Genomic DNA, 14179 nt, shown 5'->3' with positions numbered 1-14179 from the left:
TGAATTTTCAAGATCTTAAATTGTGAGGAATATTCGTTGAAATGGGGAAAAGTAAAAAAAGCATTGATTGAAAGATATATCTGGGGCCCAAAAAGGTAAAAAGAGATTGTGGATAGGGTGTGATCCATGAAAATGACTAAAGTGCAATGAGCATCTCTTGCCAAACCCGACATACTGTAGGCAGCTTCAAAACAGTGTGTCTTTCTTTTTATTAGTTTTTCGTTTATCTTGTCAACTTACCCTCACAACTAAAAGACACAAAAATTTATGATTGGGTCCATTTTCAAAGCATTCATCAATCATCAGTGCCCATTTCCCCCCTTCCTCCAATGCCTTGTGAACAAGTTATTTATGATGGGAAGGTTTTTACCTCTTCATGTGTTCTACCCTACACAATTGCCCATTCAAGTTAAGCACAATGCTTAGTCCTTTTCATGTCTCAATGCTTTTTCTTTGTGGGTCCTCCCAATTCTCATATTGTGTATGGTCTTGTAAAAATGTTACTGCGTTACTAAAATTAACTACTAAATCAGTTATTATATATTTGTGTATAAATTCATGTGTTTTTTAATTCATTTTAAATGTGTATTTTGCATTTCAACATATATTTTATATAGGTGACTGATTATTCACTCTCTACTACAAGGTACTACTAGTACTCATATATTATTGTTCATGAGTCTAAGTTAAATTTACTTCAACTCATGATTGAAGATACCATTTGGGTTTGAAGTAAACCCAGAAAAGATTGAAGATTCTTAGAAGGAAATTCTGTTACTCCAGAATGCAGACAAATAAGAAGCAGCTAAGTTTGATAACTCCTTTACCGAAAATAGAAAATCACGTCACACCACTCACATCGGTGGTGTTTGGTGTTTCATGTTTGTCTTACTTAACCAAAGGAAGCTCCAACAAATGTAGCTCTTTGTATTGGCTAGTCCTTCTTCATTTCACTTCTTTTACATACCAAGGTCTTTTATTATGCATATCTTCACTTATGTTTCAACTTTCATGTCACCCTCATTAATGAAATTCATACGTTTTCCTAAAATGTGATAATGTGAACCACATACTTTACTCCATCAAAGCAATAACATAAAAAATGATTTTTTTTTCAATGCATATTCAATATGAAAATGTTTTATTGACACATTTCATTCAGTGGCAAATAATTATATATTTTTTATTATGGAGTGAAATTAATCCAATTATATATACTAGTTATTAGTAGGTAATATCATATTTATTAATAAATGATTTTATTTATTAAAAATGTGAAAATATTATTGTAAAATTAATCAACAGGATAAATATTTTATACGCTAATTAAGATGTTTCAGTTTTAAGTTTTAAAATATAGAAAATAAATTTTATATATATAACGAAGGTTATTTCAAAAAATATTATGCACTAAATATTTTTTAATTTATATTATATATAGTAGATATTTTTTAACAGTCAAAATAATTTAAAATAGTATTGAATTTTTTATGGTAAAATTATATTATATATTCACATTGAATAAATATAGAAAAATTTTAATTAGTCAACGTTAGTTAATTTTTTATTGTGATTTTTTTAAATTTCAATATTGGAGGATTTAGTTCTAAATTTTATAATTTAAAATTTAATAAAAGAATAATTTAAAAAGAATTGACTTTTGTGACAATTAAAAAAATAGTTAATTCTCTAATTAAATTTTTTATATATGCATTAGTTTCAAATGATTTTGGATGCGGGCCCTTGAAGATGGATAGGTACCAAAACAAACTTAAGCTTGATAGGTTGGGCTTGTGGGCCACAAGTCACGTGGGCTAAATACTTCCATAGGCCCACATAATAGGACATTCTCTAGACATTAAGATGTTGGTTAAGAACTAAAGACTAATAAAAAAAATTAATTTGGGTTGGTCGAGTAGTCAGCTACTCGTCTGCTTAAGCAAGTGATTAGTTGGTCGAGTGGTCAGCTACTCGTTTGCTTAAATAAGTGACCCTTAAATAATAAATAGAGCTTCGATCCGCGACGTATTAGTCCTTAGTCTGTCGGGTTAGGGGATACCGTGGACAACAAAAAAAAAACCAATAAAAAAAAGAAAAACATTCATTTCATTTTCGTGTTATTTTTTCCTGCTGATCCCTTTCCTAATTTCTCTTTCAGCTTTGTTTCTAAATAGGAGTATTTTGTTTCTATCCTCGTATTAAATAATAATTATTTTCGCAGCTCAATTTCAAAATTTGTATGTTTAGACTATTTTTATTTTCACTATGATTGAATTGAAGTCTTAGGCTCTGTTTGGATGTTGGAAAGAAGATAGAAGAAAAGAAAACAAGAGGAAAGAAAATAGAAAAAAAAAAGTAGAGTTATTTGTATGGTGTTTGAATAAATAGAAAATAGATGAAAAAATAGAAAAAAAATTTCTTTTGTTTGGATAGAAAAAAAAGTGAGAACAAAGAAAATTATAATAGTATAAAATTACATTAATACACTTATCTATATTATATATAAATTATAATTTATTAATAATAAGGGACAAATATGTAATTTTATTTATTTTACAACATTTCTCTTCATTTTCATCTCATTCTAGAGATGAACATATTTTAGTGGGTTCCATATAAGTTTTTTTCTTTTCACTCTATTTTTTCTTCTCATGCAAACAACAAAAAATTTACTTTTTCATCCATTTTCTCTCCTTTCATTTTTTTTCCCTTCAAATTCGCTTAATCCAAACAATGTGTTAATAAGCAAGTCGTTGAGAAACAAATATATGCTGATAAACTATTTTGTGTGCTACCTAGTTTATTTTCGATCAGACTTTAGTAGCATAACAAACTTACTCGTGGAAGAGCATTAACATCAGAATGAGCAAATTGGTCAGGCATTAAATTATGAACAATGCTATATGAAAGAATCTTACATTATATTTGACATATAACTTCAAAAAAAAAAAGAAGATAACAATAATAAATGTTCAAATATAAGCATGGATAGACATTTCGTTAAATGATTATGAGACACAAACTGGTAACAGCTAAACAAGATTGTCGGGTTGATGACGTCACGTATGATTTAACAAGCAGTGTTGTACGGAATATATATGAAGTGACAAATTATTTTTATTTTAGTGACTCCATTGAGCAAACTAAATATTTTTTGTTGTTGTTTGTTTCTTTAAAAGGAAAGGCTAAAAAGATGTTGCATTGAGGACTGGGTGCTAGTTGCTCCACCAGATTCTTTCACCTCTGTGAAATAAATTTGAACTTTCAATCAATATAATATACTTTGAATTATTGTAGCTGACTATCTCTGCAAATTATAAAATATAGATAGATATGGGGAAGATCAAGTTCTGAATTAGAAGGTTTGAAGGTGAACAATAATGTGTTGAGAGAGAGATAGAAATTAGGGTAGCTATGGATTGAATAGACTAGTGATAATAGTAGTCGCTTTACACAGTTGGATAATAACTCCATAAAAAGAGGGGGCTACCCTTTCCCATTTGTCATTTCACTGTTTGATTCCAACCACACCTTCAAGTACAATCTCTGCTTCTCTCTCTCAATTCAAAAACTAAAATTTTATTTGGATACACAATAAAAAATAAATAAACAAAAAATTGAGAAGAAAGAATTTTCTTTTTATTTTAGTAGAAAATATTATTTTTATCTATTAATGTTTCAAATACTGATAAATTCATTTACAACAATAAAGTTGATGTTGTATTTATAAAAGAATTTTTGGTGGATAAAAATTTTCAAACACAAATAAAAACTAAATATTTTAAAATTGTCCTTCTTAATTTATCTTTTATTACTATTACATCAGTTTCATTTTTTATGGTGAATTTTTCAGTATTCTGAATATTTGGAAGTAAAAATAATAGTTTACTTTTTTTGTTAACAATTTATTTATCTAGGTGTTTATAAACTAGTAAAAATTTTATATTATATTCGATAGTAAATATTCAAATTGCGAGGGGTAAAAAACCAACTAATAACAGAGATAAATTATCCTCATCTCTAGATTATGATATTATAGATAGTATTTATTAATTTGCTACTACTAAACTAAATTCTTTTTATAGGTGAAATTTATTTTATATTGAATTATTTATAAAATAAAAAATATGAAAATTGAGTTTTATAATATAAAAAATATTAAGTGTTATATGGTCCAAATTTTAGAAAAATTAATGTATACTTTTATTTTTCTTAGAAGAATTATAACTTTAAGAATGTAATTTACCCAATAATACAAGAGATATGAGTAATGCATAGAAATTATGGCACATTACTTGGGTCCACAACTAGTATTAGGCCCTTTGCTTAATTGATAATTAACATGGGCTTCTTCTTCCCGTAGAATTATCCAGAAAAAAGCCCAATTGGGATTTACGAGTCACTAACTCACTACCATTATTAATTTACTATATGGCATATATTGAGGACACAAATCAACTTAGGTTAGTCGAGTGATCAGCTCACTCATCTGTTTAAACAAGTGTCGCGAGTTCGAATTCCGCCTTATACATGCAGTAACTCCTTAAATAGAGTTCAGATCTTAGTCCTTAATCGGTCGAGTTGGGGATACCGTTTGGGTAAACCAAAATATATATATATATATATATATATATATATAATAACCAAATTAAAACCAGCTCCTTTTTCTAATTTGATTTGTTATCCACCAAAGTCTAAACATTATAAATTATTGTATTTCATATTTTAGGCACCAAGACACACAACTAGTTTCTTTGACTTGTTCCTTTATTCACCAATATGTAATATGTTGATGGCTTATGAAAACATTAACTTCCTAATCACATATAATTGGTTAGTAAAAAGTTATAACATAAAGAACTCAAGTCATGAAGTTTCAAACTTTAAAAATCAACATTACATAATTTTACGGTTCAACTCTTAAATTATATCAAAAGATGTAGTTGATCTAAGAACTCCTCAAGAGAAATATGTCCGTTTATACAAGACTTAGTCTTAATCATATTTACATAAAAGAAACAGTAATATTTTTTTATATAAAAAAATTAGCCCTTATTTGACATATATGTTTAAAGTATTAAAAATAAGGCCAATGCTACTTTGTAGATGGCCAAAAATTTCTACATATATAGATTTGAGATGTTAAAATAAGATTAGACTTTGACTATAATAAGACCGACATTGATGGACAAATTATTACTGATGAACCCACTATTTGAATTATTGCAAAAAAAATACTGATACCAACAGAAATTTTAAAGTTTGTCTCATTGTAAATTAAAAAAAAAAAAAGCTTGTGTCTCATTTAAATTAATTAATCTAATTAATATTTAATGAAATTTTTTGCATTAGGCCAATTACTGAAATTTTTGGATTGGACTTAGGTACTAACCTTTTACGTTAGTTCAATGTTTTGTTATCCTGATAACAAATTTTAGGTTTAAAAATGATTGTTAATTAATAAAATTAATAAAACTATATTAATTTGTTAGAAATTTTGTTTTATCAATTTGAATAATATAAATTTAATTTATCCTGTATGACAAAGAATACTATGACTTTAAAACTTTATTTGGTAAAATTTTTTAATAAAATTATTCTTTTTTCTTCGTGCATAAATTTGATGTAATAGTGGAGAAAAAAAAATAAAAAACAATAGTAATAGTTTCTTTAATATAGAAATATATATTAGTACTTAATTAAGGAAAATTGTAATAAGTCATGTAAAAGAGGGAATAGATATTATGTTATGACTATTTCTATCATTTTTTAAATATTTTTTTACTATAACATTAAATTTACGTAACAAAATATTTTAAAGGCATAATATATTTGTACCATTATTTTTTTTAAAAAATAATGTAAAATGCTTCTCATTTTATTTTTTGTCACTCAGGATAAATTAAATTTATATTATTTGAATTTATAAAAAAACATCTTTAATAAATCAATCTAATTTTATTATATATATAATTAGAAATTTTTGTTCAAAACTTTTTTTTAAGGTAATAATATTTTGTAAATATTCATAATTACAATATAAAATAAGAATAGCAAAAATATTATATAATAAAATTTATTTAACAAAATCAATACGAATAATAATTTTTAAACAAAGAAAAAGTTTTATATTGACACAGAAAATATGACATCAAATTCAAGTCTAAATTCAACTAATGGTATGGTTGAACACCAAAAAAAATTATTAATACTAATTAAATCCAATTTATCTAATTTAAAGGACAAAAGTAGTAAAAAAATTATTAATACTAATTAAATCTAATTTATCTACTTTTGTATTTTGTTTTTTGCTGCAACAATTCAAATGGTGGAGCCATCAATAATAATTTGTTTACTAATGCGAGTTCTACTATTATAGACAACCTCCAATCTCATTTCAACACCTCAAATCTATACATATAGATATTTTTGGCCATCTATACAGTAGCATTGGCCTAAAAATAATGCGAAGTTTATAGTTTTTTTCCTATGAAATCTTTCAAGAGTGCAAATTTGTGTTTGGGCAGAGATTGAAAGAGAGTTGAAGTAGTATTTAGTAACCTTGAAGTGCGAAGAAAGCATATGTACAAACATGGTTTCATGGTTAGGTCATGATCATAGCTCTATAGGACAAGTAGTTGCTACTTGCTACTTGTGAGTTGTGACACTGAATAGTAACTTAATAATAATAATAATAATAAGTGGGGAATGCTCTTCTTCGTTCTCTCATCAATAATAATTAATAACATTAAATAATAATGGTTTTAACTATTTTTAGGCCTTTGGACCACATAATTCTTAGTGCTGCTATGTGATATATGAATAGTAATGTTCTGCGTAGACCTTTTATCTGGAGCCACACAAATAAAAGGTTCATCACCATTAATTTCACTGATTCATTGCCAACTTATTAAACTTACCTTTTCTGCATTTCTTTCTGAATAATAAACATCTACCCCCTTCTGTTTTCACATAATAGTAATTAATAACCAGACCTATATGTGATATTCTCCTGCCCCTATCAATATCATGAGAAATTAATCATATTAAACAAGTTTACATTTTTATGTATAATTTATTTCATTTATTGTTAACTTTGATTAAAGACTTATTTATCTTTTGGTTGGTGCATCTTAAAAGAGTACACATTTAAGTACAATATACAATGTACATAAAGCAAAGAAAAATTGCACAAGATTGTGATAATAATATTTTAATTAAAGTAAAAACTTATGTGCAATCGACTTCACATAAAATTGATATTTGAGAGTCGTTAATTAAATAATTTGACTGATTTAACTAAATTTTTATTTAACGGCTCTCAACTGTAAACTTTATGTGAAATCGACTGTACGTGAGTTTTCAATTTTAATTACATGCCAAAGGCAAATACATTATTAACATTAATATTAGTGTACAGCTAAAGACCGTAACCTATGTTATGTCTATCAAAGAGGTGTCTTTTGACAAGAATAGGGGTCCAAGGATTTATAGATGAGAGTTAGTATTGTCATCATTTACAAATTCGGTAATATTAGAGATATAAAAAAATTATTTATTTTATTTAATATTTATTAATTATTGAATAAATTTTGTTTATTTTAAATTAATTAATTTTTGTTATTAAATATTTTTATTATAAATTTTATAATATTAACTTTGAATAATGATAATGTTATAAAAATAAAAAAATTAATCAATATTTATTAATTATATTAATAAATATTAAATAAAAAAATTCTGATTATTTTGATTAATTTTTTATATTATCAACTATTTCTGAAATTTGAAATACTACCCTAGATCCTAATCTCACCTCTTAAATTTGGCCTTACTTATGTCTGCCAATGACTTTAACTCGAGTTACGGCGGTATAATAAATTGTTTCAAATTTATTATGCTTTTTTTTTAATTTCTGGGACCATTTGCTTCAATTATTAACCTACCATATCTTATTACTCATTCTGCATTTCTACTTAATAGCAGCTAATAGCCTAATACCTTTGTAACTAATAAAAAAGAAAGTAAATGACTGATCAGTTATAAAAATTGAAAATCCTGTAATTACATCTTTTAATAATAATAATAATAATAATAATAATAATAATAATAATATGGTGAATTCTACCATAATAATAATCATCACAATTGAACAGTCAATTAGATTAAATTAATTAACATTTAATGGTAAATTATATTGCTATTATATTATAGGGTTCACCGTTCATGTGATGTTAATTGTATGCGGCATTATTGTCGACCTGAATTATTGAATGTGGTTAGGGTTAAGTTAAGTGAGTTAAAAGTACAGTTTGAAAAATATATTATTAAAACAAAAATTTAATTACTTTGTCAGTCTTTATATTTTATTAAATTTAAATTTAGTCTTATAATTTAAAAATTTATTATTAGATTTTTAATTAATTAAATTTTTACTAACTTTTATCTTTTAGATAAAAAATACAATAATATTATAATAATATTTATTTTTTGAATATTATATAATTTATCTTACATCAAATATAAAAACGAATATTCTAAGAATATTTTAGTTTTTTAAAAAATTAATAATTATTTAACTAAAAAATTTGATCTAATACACGAGTTTAATTATAAAGAAAACAAAATAATTAGGCGTAAAATAAAATATGTCATTCTTATTATATATATATATATATAGTAATGAGTGACTAATAATTCAAGGATTTTTCTGATTTGGTATCATCTTTTTAATTTGTGTGTCCACAGTCGATAGTACTTGAGACTCAGAAAAACAGGTCTGAGGTTGTTTCCCTAGGTAGCTATAGCTAGCTGCTCGTCATTTTATTATATTTATTGCAGCAATTATTAAATATTAATCACGTATATATATGTACATATAGCCGCACATTTTCTGCACCTTCAGTTTCTGCCTCGAATTAATTAAGCCATCATTAGCACATAATCCAAATGCAATGAATGGAAACTATAAACATTCAACGTGTTAAACACCTTTAGTTATCATATGCGTTATGTTTAACTAATTTGACTTAAATTATTGCTTAGAGATTGTTGTATATATCACCCTCTTTAACTTCTTTCCTCAATGAAATTTCACAAATTAAAGGAATGTCATCATACAAAACTAAGAAAAATAATAATAAAAAATTGAAATGAGAGATGGTGACATGGTGTAAGGTCAATGAAATATACCATATTGAGGTAAAAGTTTAAAGGATCCAAACATTAAGCTTTTGGTGAAACTTTTATTCATTTTTGTGAATGATGCTGCTCCACTGTACTGCATGAGACAGATGCTGCTGCTATATATGCATGACACGTGTCTCATTTCACCAATTAACATGTTCAAATAATTTCGCGTAAAAACGCAATCATTTCTAAATGTAAAGGGTTAGATTAAGGGAAGATGCTTAAATGATAACAAGGGATGAAATAATGATGATGATAAAATAGGAATAAGATAGTAACATAATAATGTGTGATATATTGTAATATTATATGATATGATATAAATGCAAGACAAGGACGGGTCATCTTCAACGATTAAAAACTGTGTCGGGCGTTGGCTTCAATTCGGTCCCCACTCTATGGGCCTATATGGGGCTTTCGCCAACTCACATTCTATGCTATTCATTTTTTTCATTAACCATCCTATTTTTCGGTTTTTTTATTTAAATGAAATTAATTAATTAATTATTTAAATAAATTGAAATATATAATTTTACTGTTTTAAATATTTAGTTACATTTTCACCGGTTGAAAAAGTAAAACCAGTAAATAAAGGTTTTATAGTAAAAATAGGGCAGAAATGATTTTTGTTATGGAAAAGAAGTTGGTGTTTTGGAAGAATATTGAAGGATGGGGGAATTTATCCGGCGGTGAAGCTACCGGTGAACACGCAGGGGCGTGGTGACCCTGCTACGGTGCAACGTGTCCGCACCACGCAGGGGCGAGGTGACGCGGCCAGCGTGCAGGTTCTGGCACCACGCAGGGACATGGTGGACCTGGCGTCGCGGAGTCCCGATGCACTACGGGCGTGTTGGAGCTGCTGGCATGCAGGGGACAAGTCTCACCCCGATAAACAGCAAGCATGGTGCGTTTTTGCTCTATATAAACAACAAGCCTTCAACTACAATGAGAAAGAAAGTGTTAGTGAGAGGCAGGGGAAGGGGGTTTGCTCTTCGGAAGGCTTGCTGCTGCTTCACCGTGAAGGAGAGAAATGGTGAAAAATAGGAAGGAAAAAAATATTATTTTGTGTTTATTTTAAAGAATGGTTCGTAATTATAAAGCTCCGGAGGAACATATTATAAATTATTTGGATCATCCAATCTATATAAGTTGCTAAATTATATTTTTATTGTGTATTTTAATTTCTGTTATTTTTTGTTATTTAATATGTTTAAATATAATTTTTTGTTAATTTTAAATTAATTTTCTGTTATAAAAATATTAAAATAAAATATATATTATACTATACTATTCTATACTAAAAATTAAAAAAAATATATATATTTCTCTACGATAAAAATATAAAAATAATACTATAGTAAAATAAGTAATATACATTCTGTAAATAAATATGTATGTTGATCATATTCAAAAGTTTAATACGTAATTGTTAAAGTAATAAATAAATAATTATTAATATATATATATATATATATATATATATATATATATATATATTGTTATTAATAATATTAGAGAAATATATGTTGATGCACGAAAAAAAATTATTTTAACTATGGTAATGCACTTCTAACAAATAAAATATTGAAATAAATAAATATCTAAATAATATTATTAATTGGATCACATACATTTTATAAATTCATTTATTAATAAATAAATATTTATAAGTAATATAACAAATATAATTTTGTTGATGCAGTCCAACAGAAATTTGTTGGTGCGTAAACTAGATCCGTCACAGAGTTGGAATCCGAGGGTCGAAAACTACTTACGTGCCAACGGATTCTACCACATATCTAGGATTGGGATGATAAGAGGATCTCACCCGTTGTTAGCTGCTCTGGTTGAAAGGTGGAGGCCGGAGACTCACACTTTTGTATTGTCGGTGGGTGAGGTTACAGTGACATTGGAAGATGTCGCACAAATATTTGGCTTACCAATTGATGGGGAGCCTGTGAGTGGATGGACTGACAATAGTAGTGATTTCGTTCAGAGTCAGAGAATGACAATATTCGGACGTGAACCGGTGCTCAGTCGTAATTCAAAATCCTATATAAAGCTTGGTTGGGTTCGATGTATTAGAGATGAGGAGCCGTTGGACACTGAAGAGACCATAAGGAGATACGTGAGATGTCAGATTTTCTGTTTGTTAGGGTCGACTCTATTCACAGATAAGTCGACCGCCTACGCCCATGCGAAGTATCTACCATTACTTCGCAATTTCGAACGGATTCATACTTATAGTTGGGGTTCAGCATGTCTCGCGCATCTTTACAGAGCATTATGCCGTGCATCACGATATGATACGAAGGAGATGGATAGCCCTCTTAATCTGTTGTTTGTTTGGGCATGGGAGCGAATGCCGTGTCTTTCGCCCATACCGAGACATATCCTTCCACCTGCTGAGATACCAGTTGCCATGAGGTAAATATTTATGGTTCTTGTCGGAGATTATATTCATTATGCATGTTTCAGTTACGGTTACTTACGTAAATTTTTTCACTGTATCATGTTTCAGGTGGAGTAATTCGAAACGGAGCACAGCGTGGTTAGAGAAGACCGTTGTGACATTTAGGCATGATATAGACTACATGCAAGAGCTAGATATTTATGGTTCTAATGAATCCTAGATCCAGACATTAATGTTAGGGTTATGACTTTCGAATTATCCGTGGCAGTTTGAATGGCGGCCGTACGAAGGAATGATCATACCCAGCGAGTTACATGGACATCTTGATGTGTGTGATATCGTTGCTCCGTTGTTGTCGTTCGAGTGTATCGAATGGCACCCTGCGAACCGAGTGATGCGTCAGTATGGGTTAGCACAGCCCCCCCCCCCCACGAATACCAAGGGACATTTCACTGGACCAGCATTGCATGGCTCTTCGCGGAGTGCAGCTTTATGACTGGACAGTTATGCAAGGGGAGTGGATAGTGAAGCGGGACAACAGGTGAAACACTCGACTGCGGGATCTGCACCCCCTTCCAACCTGGGACTTCATACCGACCCCGGAGTATCGGGATTGGTACGTGCGCTCATTCGGACATATGCTAAAATTGTCGGCGTATGTTCCTCAGCCACGTGCACCTCAGCCACCTCAGCATGCAATGTTTGAGCCGGTTTCGTATTATGTACCACAGCCACCACAGCCACAGGACCAGAGTGCGTCTAGCCACCACTCTCATCACTCTCAGCACAGCCATCATTCTCAGCACTCTCATGCACATACACCTGCCAATCGATTCGCTGGTTAGCACAACAAGAAATAACATGGTGACATGGTATTTGTTCCACCTGAAAGTGCCCACAGTCACACGTACGTCGTGCAAGATCAACAATTAACACCTTTCCACTAGTCATTTTGTGCACCTCAAATATTTCATTCCATCTGTCAAAGCGGTGCACAACTATATTCCCAACCTGTTGCATACTTGCCTTTATCCGCTGTTGTGCGAATACGCAATAAGTATATCCAGCACGTTTGCGTTCGTGAGACTCATCACTCTTCCACGTAAAAAGTTTATTTAACCGATAATATGTTGCTCGAACTAGTGCCAACACAGGTAGATTACGGACACCCTTCAACACTGAGTTGATGAACTCGATAAGGTTCATCGTCATATGGCCACATCGATGTCCCTCGTCGAATGCCAATACCAATGTCTAAGTCCAATGGCATCGCACCACCTAGCATATGCCTCGCCTGGCTCTCCCAACCTCTTATAGTTGATGTTATACTCCTCCACCGTTCTTGAATACCCACTATTGACCACAAGCTTTTGCAAGTGAGGGACTTTGAATACTCGTAGGAAGTTACTGCCGATGTGCCTTATACAAAACATCCACCATGCTCTTGGAGGTTGCCAGTCACCTCCGGAATGATTTACTGCTGCCCGAATTGACTCATGCCGGTCTGAGATCATACCCACACCATCTTTTCTGACAACATGCATTCGCATATTCCTTAGAAAGAAGTGCCATGCATCAGCTGTCTCCCCTTCCACCAAGGAAAAAGCGATAGGCACAATGTTCTGGTTCCTATCCTGTGCAACAGCGACCAGAAGTGTACATTTGTACCTTCCATATAGGTGTGTTCCGTCAACCTGAACTAGGGGCTTGCAATGCCTGAAAGCCCTAACGCATGGATTGAAACTCCAAAATACGCGATGAAATATTTTTACCCCTTGCGCCTCTTCATTATTCCCATTGTAGAGTGGGCGTGTTTCTATCTGGACAACTGACCCAGGCATTTTCTGAACCATAACCGAGAGCCACCACGGCAAGGCTTGGTAACTCTCCTCCCAATCATCGAAAACTTTCTCTATGGACTTCTGCTTTGCCAACCAAGCCTTTCGGTAATTGATGGTATAGTTGAACCTTGACTAGACTTTGGCTATTATAGTTTTCACCTTTATGGACGGGTCAGTCTCGACTAATGGCCTTATAGCCTCAGCAACTGTGTCCGAGTCCAACTTGGAATGATCCTGTGAAATCACTCCCGTTGTACATGTGTGCCTACCGTTGTATCTGCGTATCTCCCAACAAATTTTTTTCCGTATCGAGCCGACTCGGATAAGCCAGTCGCACCAACGTCCATACATCTTGCATTTTGCATAGAACGTTTGTGGCTCAGACTCATACACGTCGTAATCAACTCCTCTAGCGATATTGTAACTTCTAATTGCTGCCACGACCGACTTTCTAGAACTGTATTCCATTCTAATCCAGAACTCTCCGTCATCGGGATCAGCAACGCCTACAGAAAGTGCCCATCATCGTTTATTAATCAATCCAAAGTATATATTAAAGATAGCATATTATTCGGTCATCACGTACCTATGTTTGAATATTCCAGAAACTCCAGTGCATGCATGGCGTCGAGATCTAACTCACGCATAAAAGGTGGCACGTTCATCGGTTGAATGATCGAGGGATGAACCACTACATTATCAGCTGCTGTCTCAGCTCCAACATCACCATCCTCGT

This window comes from Arachis hypogaea, chromosome 6 (genome assembly GCF_003086295.3).
Source record: "Arachis hypogaea cultivar Tifrunner chromosome 6, arahy.Tifrunner.gnm2.J5K5, whole genome shotgun sequence".
In the NCBI taxonomy this organism is placed as follows: domain Eukaryota; kingdom Viridiplantae; phylum Streptophyta; class Magnoliopsida; order Fabales; family Fabaceae; genus Arachis; species Arachis hypogaea.
Note: the sequence above shows the minus strand (reverse complement) of the source record.